The sequence below is a fragment of the Misgurnus anguillicaudatus genome, chromosome 24 (genome assembly GCF_027580225.2).
Source record: "Misgurnus anguillicaudatus chromosome 24, ASM2758022v2, whole genome shotgun sequence".
Taxonomy (NCBI): Eukaryota; Metazoa; Chordata; class Actinopteri; order Cypriniformes; family Cobitidae; genus Misgurnus; species Misgurnus anguillicaudatus.
The window spans coordinates 23,548,736-23,564,284 of NC_073360.2; positions in this window are offsets into that span (position 1 = coordinate 23,548,736).

The window sequence follows — 15,549 nt, forward strand, 5'->3', positions numbered from 1 at the left end:
TTATTCACAGCCTCGTGACGTAACGCCACACCGAGGCCAATCAGCGCCTTTCCGTTCAAGTAACCATTAGCTATCCCCTCACCGCTTTACCGGCACACTCTGCGCTATTTATAGGGAACAGAAGACACCAATTGTCAAAAATCCCAGAAACTGTCATATCTTAGTTAATGTGAAGAGTCAGAAAACAGACCATCGTATTCCGATAGTCTTTTTTTCTTTCATATTTTTCCAATAATCATCTGTTCTTGTGGAGCCGTGGATCAAGAAAACCATTTGATCAGGTACACATCTGATAATTTACGCATTATCGGTATATGTTATTTTTTATGTAAGGAAAAGCTGAGTTAAGAGCTACTGTATGGTTGTGAAAGTTATGTGGTTGTGTTTTATGTAAATTTCTTAAAGGGATGTGTACCGCAAGGATGCTGTTTCAGTTGCAACTTTCTCTTTATTAGGTAGGCTAATAACTAATAACTTCGCAAGCATAAAATTATTTATCGGATTAAATATATACTGCTATGACAACGTAATGTTACCTGAGACCTTCACGAAGTATATAAAATAATGACGTACTACACTTGTTTTAAATAATTTTATGTTTATTGATGTTTGCTATTATTTTATGACGTGCACTTCATTAGTCAAAACGTAACGGTTTCTTCTTCTTTTCGACTGATACATTTAATTCACAAGACTAACTCGAGAGTCTTTTTAAAACAGCTAATTTTAATATAAATATATACACATGTATAAATTATATGTAACGAGATTAGATAAAGCAGATAAACATTTTAAATACTTTATTAAATCAACGAAAAGACACTTCAGGGCGTCTCTTTGGTCTTTTGTTAAACGAGATAAAGTGAAAGACAGAAAGGCTCTAAACTTTACAGGATGTTAAATCACCTCAGTAGCTTCTAATGGCCCACACACCTTATAGTGTTTAGTTAGATCTGTTAAGTCCGTTCTTCAGATTTTTTGCAATATACACTGCGTTTTTCAAGTGTGTCAATATTTACATTTCTCTAAAAATAAAAATAGGATTATAGGGCCAAAATGTTTACATCAGTGTCAGGTTATGTGGGTTCTTTTATTTTACAGATGGACAATATTTTTGTCGGCAATTATGGAATCTTGCTCGAATGTTTGAACATTAAAATACGCTGAATAATAAAACATAGACATAGATAAAACATAGACAAAGAAATGTCGCCTTATCACACTGTATAATAAGGCGACATTTCTTTGTTTATGTTTACAAATATAATATTGCTGGTAAAAGCCCACAATCAGTATAGGCCATTTGTATCAATGATAATTCACATAAATAAAAACACGATTTTCTAATCTTATATCACAATCCTCGTAGACTATCTTTGCCTTAATGTATTACACTGACATTCACTCCTGGCAAATACACGCTCTCTCTTTCTATGCCTACTCGCGCGCACTCACACACGCTCACGCGCCCCTCAGCTATTTATATTCTGTCAGCATATATTGTGCAAACGTTCCAGTCTGGAATCTGGAATCAATACCATGCAACTTTGTGCATATGGGCCACTTCTCATGTAAAGCGGCATATTGGGGCTGGTCCACGCTACGGCAGCACAAGGCCTTACAAACACACAGAAACAGCTGCCGAAGAGCGTCTAGGGAGTGCTCCTCTTTGACTATGGGACCCTTGGATGACATGTGTTGTTTCACGAAGAATAACAGATAAAAGATGAACACACTCCATCTTTTGCAGACGTCCATGCGGCCACTACCCCTCCTTTTTATCTAGGCTTTTCACCTCTTAAGGAAAGTATGCAAAATCTGCTGCTAATTCAGCTAATATTAGCGTTGGAGGAATTCATTGAGAATCTGAATAAATAATTTATCTGTTGATAGGCTACGAGCGCAAAAAATCTATAAAGTTTGTGATTAAATAAAATACAATAATAATTTACCTTTTCTCATTATTTATTTTTTATTTATGTAATTATACAAAATGATTATAAAATTTAATATTTCGTTTTATATTGTAATGTATCATAATACTTTTTGTTATTTAGTTAACAGTAATAATAATCAACACCATTGTCTTTATTATCTATCAGTGTTTATTACTATGAAATATACAGTTAATTATTGTTTTGCAGATTTTGCCTTCGTGGTTTTAAATGATTTATTTTTAATAATATTATTTTATATTTTCCTAAAATTGTATCATTTTTATTTATCAGCGTTTTTCGTTGGGTGATTAGGCTATTTATAAAAAAAAATCGAATTTTACATTTAATTTGAGGTAAATTTAAGTCCAGATTGAGCTAAACCTTAATTGTCATAGTTATTATTGCTGTAATATATTCTATCATATATAGACATGCTGAAAATCCAGCATAATTACAAATGTATAGATTCCGTTAGAGGACTGATAATCGTACATGCTGACTCATCCATGATGGAAATGACGTTTTCAGTCAGTGGCATCGTCAGGTGGACAAATGCCCGATCTAAAAGAGCCGGCTAGTTTGGAGGTGGGCCAGTGCTAGAGGGAGCTATCGATCGAAAAATTCTCACCACTGAGATCCAACTGCCTGTTAAATACACTCGTTGCATTACGCATGCTCCATAGCGCCAGGTATTTGGTAAAGTTTCAAATAACCTAAACGAGTATTAAAGTATTATTACGTTTTATATATGTTAGAAATGTTTTAATGTCGTGGTCATATAAACAAATTTTGTTATGCTTTATTCAATCTTTGCTTCCTGGTTTTTTTATAAGCAAGCCATGTGCGACTTTTAAAAAGCAAAAACTTGATGTCCTTTGTTGTTAAGATCATGATCAATATTTGTAAAAAATTAGATGTAGTGAAAGCAGCAAATTCACTTTTATTAACACAATAGAATAGAATACAAAAGTGTTGACATATTTTAGGGAGTTTTATTTTATGAATTATTTGTTTATTAATATGGACCTATACAGATTTGTTTTTATTAAGTCGTAAAATGGCCATTTCTGCAAATAGCTTAATGCAGCAAAATAATGTTTTAAAATGCTCTGAAAATAAAATGTCAAGGAAAGCCCATAGTTACTTTTAGTAATATATATTTAATATAGATTAATTTAGTTTTAAGTGTATTTGTTGTTGGATTTTTTTCTCTAAACTATGTATTCATCCTATATAGCTACGATACATTAACCCGGCTAGGCAGTGGGCATTGCAGTGTGTGATCGTTGGCCATACAGACACGCTGTGACTCCGGTAATAAAGTGAGAAATATTACCCCTTACTCGGGCTTTGATCAGCTGGCGCACTGGGACCGCCAGGAGCTCGAGTAAAGGGGGGCTATGGGCCTCAGGCCCCTCTCCATATCGCTCTGCACCGCTGCCTGTTTATTTACACGTTTTTATTCATGGTATCTGGAATGACTGTTATAGTAACATGCTCTGTAGTATAGTAAAAAACTGGCAGAGTATTGCAAGGGGTTAAGGGCAAAAAGCAGAACACAGAAGAACGACCATGTATTTAGATGATAAATATTTTAAATAAAAAAAACATATTTGAAATATTATGGTTCATATATTATAGACTAGATGCATGGTTTTCCATTTTAGTTTTTATTGCCATTGAGATGCGTTATCTTCTACGATCACAGTGCATTGGCGTTTCTTTCTCTTTTTTGTAGCACAGGCCCTTGTTGTAACTTATATGGTGCCCATACAACCAAATATAGCACTTACAAATAAGAACAGTAAAATTAGTATTTCTTTACTCATAAACAGAGTAACGATAAGAAAATAAAATTAGAAAAAATATCAGAAATAAATCTGTTCACGAAATAAATGTCCAATAATTTGTTCAAGAGGACAATACTTAAGAAGTGCATAAACTAAATGAAAACACACTGCCCCTCAGAACAGTCCATACCATAGCATCCTTTCACTTGTGGTGTGTGGCAGATCAATTTAAATATGAGTGCAATGAAGCGCGTGTCTTGCTTTGCTTTCATGAGAATGTCTTTATTTTCGCAGTGTGGACAATGGGCGTGTGGCGCTTCAGGACGGCGTTGTGTCAATCAATTCTGCTCTGCGGCTCAGTGAGGTGATGTGCAGCGACCAAACTCGGACCCACAGCATGTCCAAACCGATTGGGGGGCAGGGAAGAATGAAGCAAGACCACTGTAAATTATATTCCTTACAGCAGAACCCTAATGGCCATTTCAGTCTTCACTTTAAACATTACAAGAAAATATAAACGATAACTCCTAAAACTACAATTGATCAGAATAAATATCAGTCCATATGTGTCCACATCAAAATAAGATCCACTGAGTTGCTCTTTTGAGTCCAAAAAGCAAACATAATCCAATGGCTTCAATATTGACCAACAACTTAACATAAACATTTTCCTGACTTTCCAACTCTGTCGACGACTGACGAGAGAAATTCGATTGAGGTTATAGATCTTTTCCTGTCCCATCACTGGAACAGCTGTTATTTCTTTCCTAAAGCCGATAATCAAACACAGACAGGCACCGGACTGGCATTCCAGACCAGGATTTTAACAAAACCGTTCTTTTATAATTCAGCTGCACGATGACTATATTCTTACAACTTTCTGGTCAGAATAAAAATAAAAAATATTGTATTTTTTATCCACAACTTATAGGTTTCATAAGAGACGTTTGTCAGGTTGCATGGTTTCATAGCGAACATTACCCGGGTTTTTTTTGCACGAAAGATTCCTTGGTGAACAAAAATTGTTTACAAACTTTAAAATAAACATATTGATCTGTTAAGAACTAAAAGGTTCTTTGGGGAACCCAAAATGGTTCTTCTATGGCGTCACTAAAGAACCCTTTTTAGAACCGTATTTTTAAGGTCAGCTAAAAAAACCTAATTTGCAAATATTAAAGTGAAAAAAGCAAATATTGTTTTTTTTTCTTTCCAATGTAAAGAGATGGCCTATAAAATCATCATTAAATAAACGTCTATAACATTTAAATATATTTTATAAAAGACAACCATTACAGTTAAACAGCAACAAAAACTACAAAAAATGTACGTCATTACCTCATTAGAGAAAGCCAACCAAAGAGCAGTGACGACGAATGATGATATTATTCCCCGCTGGGCAGGAATGGAAACGAGCAGTCTTTGAGAGTGGTCGCTCTAGTTTAGATTAATGGTTCCCAGCGCTTATTCTGCAGTGCGGGTGAAAGGGCCAGGATCACTAATGATTATAATATAATGTGTGGTGATAACCACTCCCTTTGAGATATTATCGCACAGTGGGCAATGCTCGAGGGACAGGCTGCGGGGCTGAAAATCAGTAGATAGCTACTAAACACGAGCAGATTTCGGCACGGGAGCGCGCACAAGTGCAGCCCTGTTTTGCGCTGATATCAACAACCCAGGACTGATTTAAAACGTCTACAATGGCTGAACATTTTTAAAACCAAGATTTATTTTAGTCTCTTTTCTGTCGTAAGAAAACTACTAGACTTACCTCGGAATGAAGATAAGTACCATAAAGCTTGCCATGTGAAATACACATATAATCAGCTACCTTTGGATGAACTTGCAAAATGGTTGAAATCGTTAGAAAATCACAAGAGTGAGGACTGTATAGCAAATGTTACATTACAATTTATTTAATAAAGAATATTTTATTGACATATAGTGTCGTTTGCCTTTTTTTTGTTAATTTCATGTTTCAGTTTCAATTATATATAAAAAATATGCATTAGCCTATACTTTAGTGTTTACTGTATTAAGTTGTTGGCTATATATACACTTTGTTAATGTATAATTTAGGCTACTTCATAAACTAGTGAATGAATAAACTTGTAAATACTGTAGTATATTGTAATGTTTACTATGGTAAGATAAAAACAATTAAATAATATCTAGACATTTTAATACAGTAATAATCTAAAGTATACTACAATATTTTATTTATGAGGGATTTTATTAAACAAACCAACTAAATAAATCATCATCAACATAGTTTAATAACCTAAAAAAAAAAACGTAATAAAAAAGAATCAGCATTACAATGGCCATAGATGTAATATGGATACATCACTTCTCACATCAGTCGGATCAATATAATAAAGCCACCTGACTAACTTCTCCGAGGGTCTGAACACTGGCAAAGGGGGTGATCCTAAAGGACCACAGGAGACAAGGCCTCGGCAATCCCACCTCATTCATCTTCATTGCTTTTGTGTGCACAAAAAGCAAGCCTTGCATAAGGTAAAGCCACCATCAAAGCCATGGCTTTATTTTATATCCTATAGATCAGCAGGGAGACAAAGCTTTATTTTCGCCAGGAGAGAGATATTTTACCTCCGCCGTACGGTTTTATGTTGGAGAGGTGTCAGACGGACGAAATGAATGGCTAATGCATAGGCAAAACGCGCTCGCCCCAGCATGCCTCACGTCAGCACGCGCTGTCGGGATTTAGGGCCGAGCGCGAGACTGAGCGCGAGCATATAAATGCGCGATGCTCTCAACGAGTAGAGATACATATGCCTACAGTACCATTTTTAAACCAATACAGCCTGCGTTAAAGTAATAGTTAAAGAGATTTATAATGGGGCTCCTTGCCATCCTCCATATATCCTCACTGTTAGTCATTACCACCGCAGCAGCGAGGGGTTCGAATCGAAATACGCGGTAGTAATTTATAAATAACTGCATATAAATAATGAGCATGCATTTCACTCCGGGTTTCGTTAAGGATGCTTGGTCTGAATAAATTATAATTCACTGTAAATAATCATATTTTGCACCAGCCTCTTATCCTGAATAGGATCCCCTTCGAATTATGCAGCGTCTAAACAAGCGTTTTCAATTCGTTATATAGGCACCATTTTATTTTAATGGGACAGTTTATTTTAGGGAGTGGATTAACTTCCTTGACTCTGGCTGTATCACTGCCTGCGCTCACAAAACCTTGAGCATCCACAATGGGATATGTGTCCATCCACTCAGTCAGGTATGAATCCAAAATTTGAAACAGTAAAATTAACTTTGGCCATGAATCAAATGTTTAAATTTTAGAGAATGTGCTCACACAAATTCAACAAGGAGCAGCCAAATGCAGGCTTTTGGTTTGGCAGTCATTCCAGGTTCATCTGGGCTTTGACATCGTATAAAGCAAAGTGTCTATTGTGGCTTCTCTGTTCCCGATCGAGAGTGCTGAGAACGATTGTTAGATAATAACACCGGGGTCCAAGTCGAGACTCTTAAGGCCAATCCCTGCACCTGTAAAGCGGAGTGAACTTTTTTCTATCTTTTCAATTTCTTTGGTTTTGAAATGGACAAACGTTGAAGTGAATGGAAGAAAACTCGAGCGAAAAGAAAATAGCGCACGTTGCACTGGAAAGAAAACGTACTCATTTTCAGCAGACAACAAAAGCCAATACGCTGCTTAGAATGCCAGACAAACCCATTTTGCTTCTGGCCTCCTGTTGTTCTAGGGCCATTAGTTGAATGAGGCGCTGCTCCACTGTACACCAGCAGTTCATCTCTGCATGTCATACAGTGTGTTGAGATATCTGGGCTGCTTTACTCACAGACTACAGACTTTCATATTCCCTCCTACTGTGACCCAAGAGCTGGAACAGAGGGTGGGCATGCAAATAGTTTTTCTCTGTACGGTGAGCTCAGATGAGACAGCTACCTTGTTTGGAGCTGTTTTTCTCCCATTTGCTCGTGCCTGAGTGGGTCATCAGGTAAGCATGGCGGGAGGCAGGGCTCCGGGATGGGGAAGGTGCTACGGTGGTGGTGATGGGTTGAAAAGGTGAAGAGGTCACGACCTCTGGGTGTTTTATGAGGGACTGGAGCTGATTTGTCTTCAGCAGAGCATGCTGTTGGCATCTTCACACCCTTGAGTTGCTGCTGGCAAGGGAGGACAGGATAGGGGGGTTGCTGGCTGTAAATTAGCACACTGGCATGGTGACAGGCGGTTGGAGCCATGGGAATGGCACCCACCTTGACCTGCTTGCGAGTGTGCTGGGTCCAGATGGCAGGGACCGCTGGAGCAGACCTTAGTCTGAAAATATCAACTGAAAAATAATTGCTCCCCAGGAATTCTAATGTATGAACATACTGCATTGTAAGCGGGGACCAGAAAAGACAAGTCCCACCAGTGATAAAGCTTTATCTAAATTTTATCAATACCTATGATATGAAACGACGCATAAAATGACTTGCCATGAGACAAATCTCCATGTTTAACCATCTAGTTAATTTAACATAAATTAAATGTTGGCACTTGCTATTGTGCACTCTGAGAGTATACGCGGTATACATTTAACAGGTTTTTTAGGGTTTACAGTTTAAATTAAGAGTTATCCTTTGTTATAAACAGCACAAGTGAGGCATTTTATTGTTATAAGCTTAATTATATTTGCAAGCAAAAAATGTTTGAAAAAATATTACGGTGAAAAAAATAACCTATTGCACATTTTACCCAGCTCACCATTTTTCAATTTGCTTGCACAAGATCTATGCATCAGACACTCCCGGTATATGGACTGCTGAAATATCCCAGCTCTTTAATATGTATTCCCTGCTCTTGAGAGAGAGCTCTCTCCTCAGGGTGTGGATGGGAATTAATACTCATATGCCGCTGGAAGCCTGGCCTCCTAACAAATCATGCAATTCTTGTTACTGGAAGACAAACATTCCCTAGATCTAATCAGGTTTGCAGGAGCCCCCTATCAGAGCATCACAGTTCACAGTCTCTCCCTGTTTTAAACCAGCCTCACAAATTTGCAATTAGTCCAGGCAGCATGTGCATTAGCCTGAACATAAATACACATTCAATTTCTAGATAACTATATATCTGCGAAAGATAGATGGACAGACAGATGCAAGAGTTTCTTGGGTGTTGCAACCAGTGAATCAAGTTCTATTCAATACACTGGGGCACTATCTTCGCAATTGCATTGCTGTGGATACATTGCACTGTGTGGATAAAAAAAGAGTCTAATGGAAAGATGCTGTGGCTTGTGGGTTACATGGTCTGTCTGATTAACTCCAGCATGTTTTATGTGGTTTAAGTCTTGCATGTTTTTTAAAGCATCCTGCATACTGAATTATACAACTTTATATATCTAAATGAATACCTTCTTAATTATTTCTTCTTGGTTCCATAAACATTTCATGTAGGTCAATTAGTATTATTAAAATATTGCATCCCCCATAAACTCTGGCACCCCCCTAAGGGGGGCCCGGACCCCAGGTTGGGAACCACTAAGTTAAAGGATTGGGCGTGTGATGTTCTCTGCTCTCCAAGATTCCAGACCCCGGAAAGAACATCAAGATCACAACTATAAGATAGATTGATTGATTGATTGCCGACAGAATGCCCTGGAACTACCTTTGGCACACGATAATGTAATTGAGCTAGCTTCAGTGCGATGGGGAAGCCAGACAAATACCTCTCTCCTGTAGCACTGCACAGACAAAAGCCTGCTTGATAGGATATTTCTTTTCATTGGTCATGTCTACAATGGAATGAAGTGGTCTTCCTGAGTCCCACAGGTGTGCTGTGTGCTCCTGTCTGTTTGTCAGCCTGGAGAGAAGTCCCATGCTATTCACCTGAGCCCAATCCTCTGTGTAAAAGCTGATTGTGGCTGTGTTATCGACTTCCTCTTGTAATTCTCTGCTGAAAAAAGGAAAGTGGAAAGTTTTATCTCTGTAAGGCAGCAGTGGGGAGGGGTGAGAGTTCATTTTCTGTAAGCTTGAGACACTGAAAATATTAGTGGCAGAGCGGCTTTGCACACACAGAAAAGATCCCGTAGACCCTCTATGCTCCAAGCAGGAGTTGGAGGGCAGAGTTAACATAGCACAAAAAAACATGTGAGCACCAATCTGATATTGCACAATTGTATGTTTCCAAGATTTTCCCCTTTTAAATGGCTTATATACAATACTATTTCTCTGAGATATTTTAGGGATCATCAGTGATAGAAATGGATTTAGCTGTAAATAAACTGTGAGTGGATTGACTTGCGTGAGTTTTAATGATTACCAAAGAGCTTCCCAAATGTTATGGCAAAATTGAACAATGTAAGAAAAGAGATATGCAAGTATGTTAAAGGAGCCATAGAATAAAAAACTGTATTTACCTAGGCATAGATGAATAATAAGAGCTCTGAACATAGAGATAATGACATATCGTGAGTCTCAAACGCATTTGTTTCCTCATTTTTACGTAAATCTTGCACTGTAAAAAATTCCGTAAAAGTTATAGTGTTACTTGCAGCTGGTTGCCGGCAACTTACCATAGATTTAAATTTATGTTGTTTACTGGCAACATTTTGTTCAAAGTTAAATGAACATTAAACATTTACAAGTCTTTGTCTTTACAGAGTAAAACTAAAATAACAGCATCAAGTAAAGCATTCTGGGAAACAAAATCTGAAGCAAAAAACAGAATAAGTTTGATGATGATTTCTGGTTCCCAGAATGCTTTGCATGAGGCTGTTATTTTACTTTTACTCTGTAAAGACAAAGACTTATAAATGTTTAATGTTCATTTAACTTTGAACAAATTGTTGCCAGTAAATAACATAAATTTAAATCTACGGAAGTTACCGGCAACCAGCTGCAAGTAACACTATAATTTCTACTAAATTTTTTTACAGCGTGTGCATGCAAAAGACAAACAGGCCAATCTCAACATAACACCGACTGTGATGTCACAGTCGAGATGTACACCCCAACATTAAATCACACATTAAATAATTTAAAAGTTGTTAACTGCTGAGTAAGCGCTACATGCTAATTAATGCTATATGTTAGCATTGAGGCTGAAGTTCTACTATTAACAGTTACAGTTACTTTTGGCAGGTTCATACTAAAACAAAAAATACCACTTAGAAACGCCCAATAACAATCTCCAAATTTGATTATTGCTCAAAATCTGTATTTTCATCTGATACAGGCTAAACATTTAATGTCTATTTACTAATGTGAGCTACGGGCATGAGCCTCAGAGCAGAGCTCAATATTATTATTCATGACCCTACCAAATAGGGCAAAAATAGACAATTTCATTCAAAGGACAAATCCTAGGGTTGTAAATTCTTTGACTATATTTTAATAAATATAATGCATTACTTGGTCCAAGTGTCTCTTTTTGTCTGTAGTGTTTCTGTAAATCTCACTTATTGCATAATTCAAAAGTTACATTTTATATGGTTGTTTTACAAGGAAATGCACAAAAATAGATTATTAATGTAAATTTTGAACAATTATAAAATGCTTTGATCTACTGCGATGAGCGAAATATATAAATGTAAAGATCACCCATATATGACCTACCGCACTGTGCTGTTTTAGCAAGCCACAGCACAGAGTCCTGTATGTGAGTAGTGCTTATACCACACAGGACCACATACCTGCTTGCATCTTTCGGAAATATTAAGAGAACAGCGGTTAAAAGTTGTTAAAAAAACATCACCTGTTCAATTTGCTCATATTTAGGTTTAAAATTCCTTTTTTGGCCTGTTCAAACAAGAAACATCCCCTGATCCCTCCTCCCCAGGATGCCCTTACACCCTTTGTGCTCCGTTCCAAATACAGCACGTCTTAAAAAAAAGGCAAATCCGCTGCCTCTTAGCTGCAGATGTGTTTACCATCCCATAATACTGCTCCCCGATTTGTTCAGCCCTTTGGATTGCTTTTCTGCTCATATTTCCCCTCTGCTCTTATCATTGAACAAAGCGGCTTCTTCCTCCATCGAAAAGCTCAGAAACCCCCAATTGTTACAATGTTAAGTAACGGAGGCATTCTCCATTTCCACTGTTAAACCTAGAGACTAATGCAACGCAACCACGCCACGCTGGGGGAGATTGCTGTCAACATTCTCCAAAAACGGCAAACTCAGATTAGAGTCTGGTCTCAAGGCCGATTTCAAAAGGTTCACTTGCTTATTCAACCCCAGTATGAAATAATCTGCATCTATTGAGAAATATAGAGGGTAAATGGGGGTAATTGTTGTCAACTTTGCATGCTTATTGGTACCTTGGTTCTGTAGCTGGACTGAAAAGAAGCTTGAAATGGTTTCCCCAGAGTCTTATTTCCCAGGTATTTTTTTTTAATAAGTAAATAGTAAAGCGGGCTAAAAGACCTCTGGAATACCTGTGGCAAGCATTTACCATAACAAGTTTTATCTCTATGCAGGTGGGATATTTTTATAATACATACATACACAACCGCTGCTTTGCTTTATGTTTCGTTTTAGCTATCATTGCCTGTTTACACCAGATTAAAATCCTTATTTATTTCACACATAACTTTGCCTTGTTGAATCAATAGCCATTTTAAAAGAATCCCATTTTACACAGCCGTTTCTTACAAAAGCTTCAGACTTTTAATGAATTATCAGTCTAGCTTATATATGTAAGTAATACAATATACGTATAAAAGAAATGTATGTACTACATAAAGTATAAACATAAATTCAGTGTTTTTCCTAACGCAGGCAACAGTATTGTAGATAACAGGAGTCACATGACCCCTCACATTACATGCATATAAAGGCAATCTGCTTAGATGTGTCAGATGGCTAAGCTTGAAATCCTGGCCGTGGACTTGCCAAATTGCCCAACAGAGCTTGTATATGTGTGTATTCAACAGAGTTTGTGTGTGTTGTGTGTAATGAGTAGCTCACGCCACTATGCTGCCTCACACACACACACAGCTCAGGTTAAACTGCATGGGAATCGCGCAGGCTACACACTGTTTGTTTTGGACTCAATAGCGTCTCATTTACACGTGTTAATTGCAGCTAATTGGTTCTAATTGGATGAACAGGAAACCCTCTGGGACCATTCATACCTTTAATTTGAGGTAAATATCATTAATTAACATATGTTAATTGGAGCCAATTAACATTGATTAAGTGATGCCAGCAATGAGAAAAAAGTACAACTATCAAAATTCGATCGAGTCAGACTTTTCAGGATGAAATGACCATCTGAAGTAGCATCTGGACCGGTTCTGTTTGGGTGACGAAATGGGGAGGATGCGGCAAAGCGCTCAGCCTGGCTCGGCTGTATGGTGTATTGTGCTGCCCCATAGCACACCTGCGCAGGAAGTGCCCCCACAGACAGAGGGCATCTGTACGCCCATGAGGGGCCGGCGTGTGCTGCACCGCCGGAGCGCAAGGGATTAGAGGATCTACCGCTGAGACCGGCAGATATGGAGGGGATGACGGGAAGAGGAAGTGAAGGGGACAGAAAGAACGAGAAAGAGATGGCGCTACAATGGGATAGATGGTAAGAACCATAAGCTGTCAGGAATGAGGTAGGAAGAAAGACAAAGAGACAATTGCGATTTACTGTTTATAACATAAAATCATTGTACATAATGTAAAGAGCATTCTTTAAAGATATAACCTTGATATCTTTAATATTAACTAAGGTCACGTCAAAGATTGAAATCAAACTTTGATGCTTCTAATCTCATAATTAGATCATGAAACTTTAGCCTGGATTTCACAAACAGGGTCAGAAAGTGGCAGGGCGCTGTGCGTAATTACCGATATGAATATATAGTATGCAGTAGACATTTTCAACCTTGCAAATAACTAAGCAATGCCTAAAGTGTCTTTTCCTGAGTTAATATGGGCATATGGGCAGGCAGACTGTTGGAGGGTTTTAATACGTCAGTGATTTTGGCCGGCAAGGGCAGGTGATTCCCAGTCGGGCGAAAGATCGAGTGAGAAGAGGCGCTTGTCCTGCTGGGTTGGTAACCTGTGTCAGGGACCTAGAGTCCTGTGCTGACTTTGACACAAACATATGAAAACAGCGGCCTGGCAGGTATCTGTGCTCCCACTGACATCAACAAAGCTCCTCACTCCCTTCTCCTTCAAAGTGAAAAGCGCATGGCACGTTAAAGGTTTGAGATCATCAACCATAAATGCATCACAGTGTAACTTTTTTTGACTAGCAAATGAAATACGCAACATTGTGGACGTGCTACATGCTAAGAGTCTCACACGGTGTCGGTGTGCTAGCAGCCTCGAGCGCCCAGGCATGGTGGCAGAGGCCGATGGTGCCCAGTAGGGAAAGGTGTGAATGTGTGTCAGATGGTGCAGCATGCAAGCTGGCATTGAACGCGCTAGCAAAGCTGGCACAGTCATGCCGGTCCACTCAGGCAAGGAGAGCTGGGGCTTAGCCCAGGCCACATGCTGCGCCACCCAGGTAACACCAAGAAAAGCCAGCCAGCCACCCACCTGCCCCTCAGCCTCCCCGCGTGCCCTGGGGCAGCATCTTACATATACCAGCCTGCCCGAATCACTGAGCCTGCTAATCATCTTACCCCCAGACACACGCGTAGCCTTCTGTGTGGATCAAACACGTGTGAAACTAGCCGTGCCTGTAATGGGGAATAGTAAGCAGAAACCTGACCCATATTATTAAAATTTTTAGAAAAGGCTTTTTATCAAATAAACAATTGCATGGATATTCCCTAATGTAATACAGAATAGCGTAAGCATATCAAAGCACTATGCTGACCTAGCAAAGCATAATACTAAAGTTAAGGCATTGCTCTATGCTCCCTACACTGCTGACTTTAAAGACAACCGGTGAGGTCTAATAAATCCATCAAAAGCTGACCGCCTGTCATCTTACCCTTGCTTTTACTTAAAAGGCTGGACATCAAAACTCAAAACAAAGACTGAGGGTGATGGAGGGGTGAGGGGGTTCGAACCCTCCTGTAGTCACACATCATGAATATTTAACAGAACTTGTTGGAATGATCAGAAGATGCTAGGGTGGGTGAGCGTTGGGACCCTGTTTGTGTGCCGCGTGGTTTGTTTGAGAGATTGGGGTTGGGTGGGCAGCATCAAAAGATCACCAAGGGACAGCAATTCCCATGGCAACAGTTCGTCAGGTAGGGGGCTAGGGGTTCAGCTGCCCCTGCAGGTCCCTTGAGATGGAGACGGAGAGACCCAGAAGAGCGGGCAGCATTTTGTCTCAGCACACTTGACAAAACAAAGACAACTCACTCCTCTGGTTTCATGCCACATTTTTTATTCATAAACAAGCTGCTGGCTGTAAAGACATGATAAAGCTGCACAGGGCCTCGGCTGAGATGGCCACCCATTTGAATGCAAAGCCTCAGCTGCACGAAATCCTCCCAAGCCCCATTATTCTCGGGATTTTGCCGCTATTTCCGTCAGCCGCTAAGCTGGCCGTGGATCGAGACTGGAGATATGTCATCAAAACGGTCTCATTCAGCCACCGACGGCCATTAACATAAAAATTAAAGAATTATAAAACAAGCTCGAATGAATGAGGTATGAATTCAATGAATAGAACTGTCCACTCGCCTTGACTCCAATCAGTTTTGCGTCCTTTCTTATCCAACAAAGTGGAGGATTGCCACATTCTTTCATAATTGGATTAATTGCCTTTATTTGCTGTGAATGTGTTTACAGGCAACACGTACAGATGGCAGAAGAAAGAGGCAATAAATGGTGAGTTGTGCTTGATTCTTTAATATTTTAGAGTTAAAGGTGAAAGGTGTAA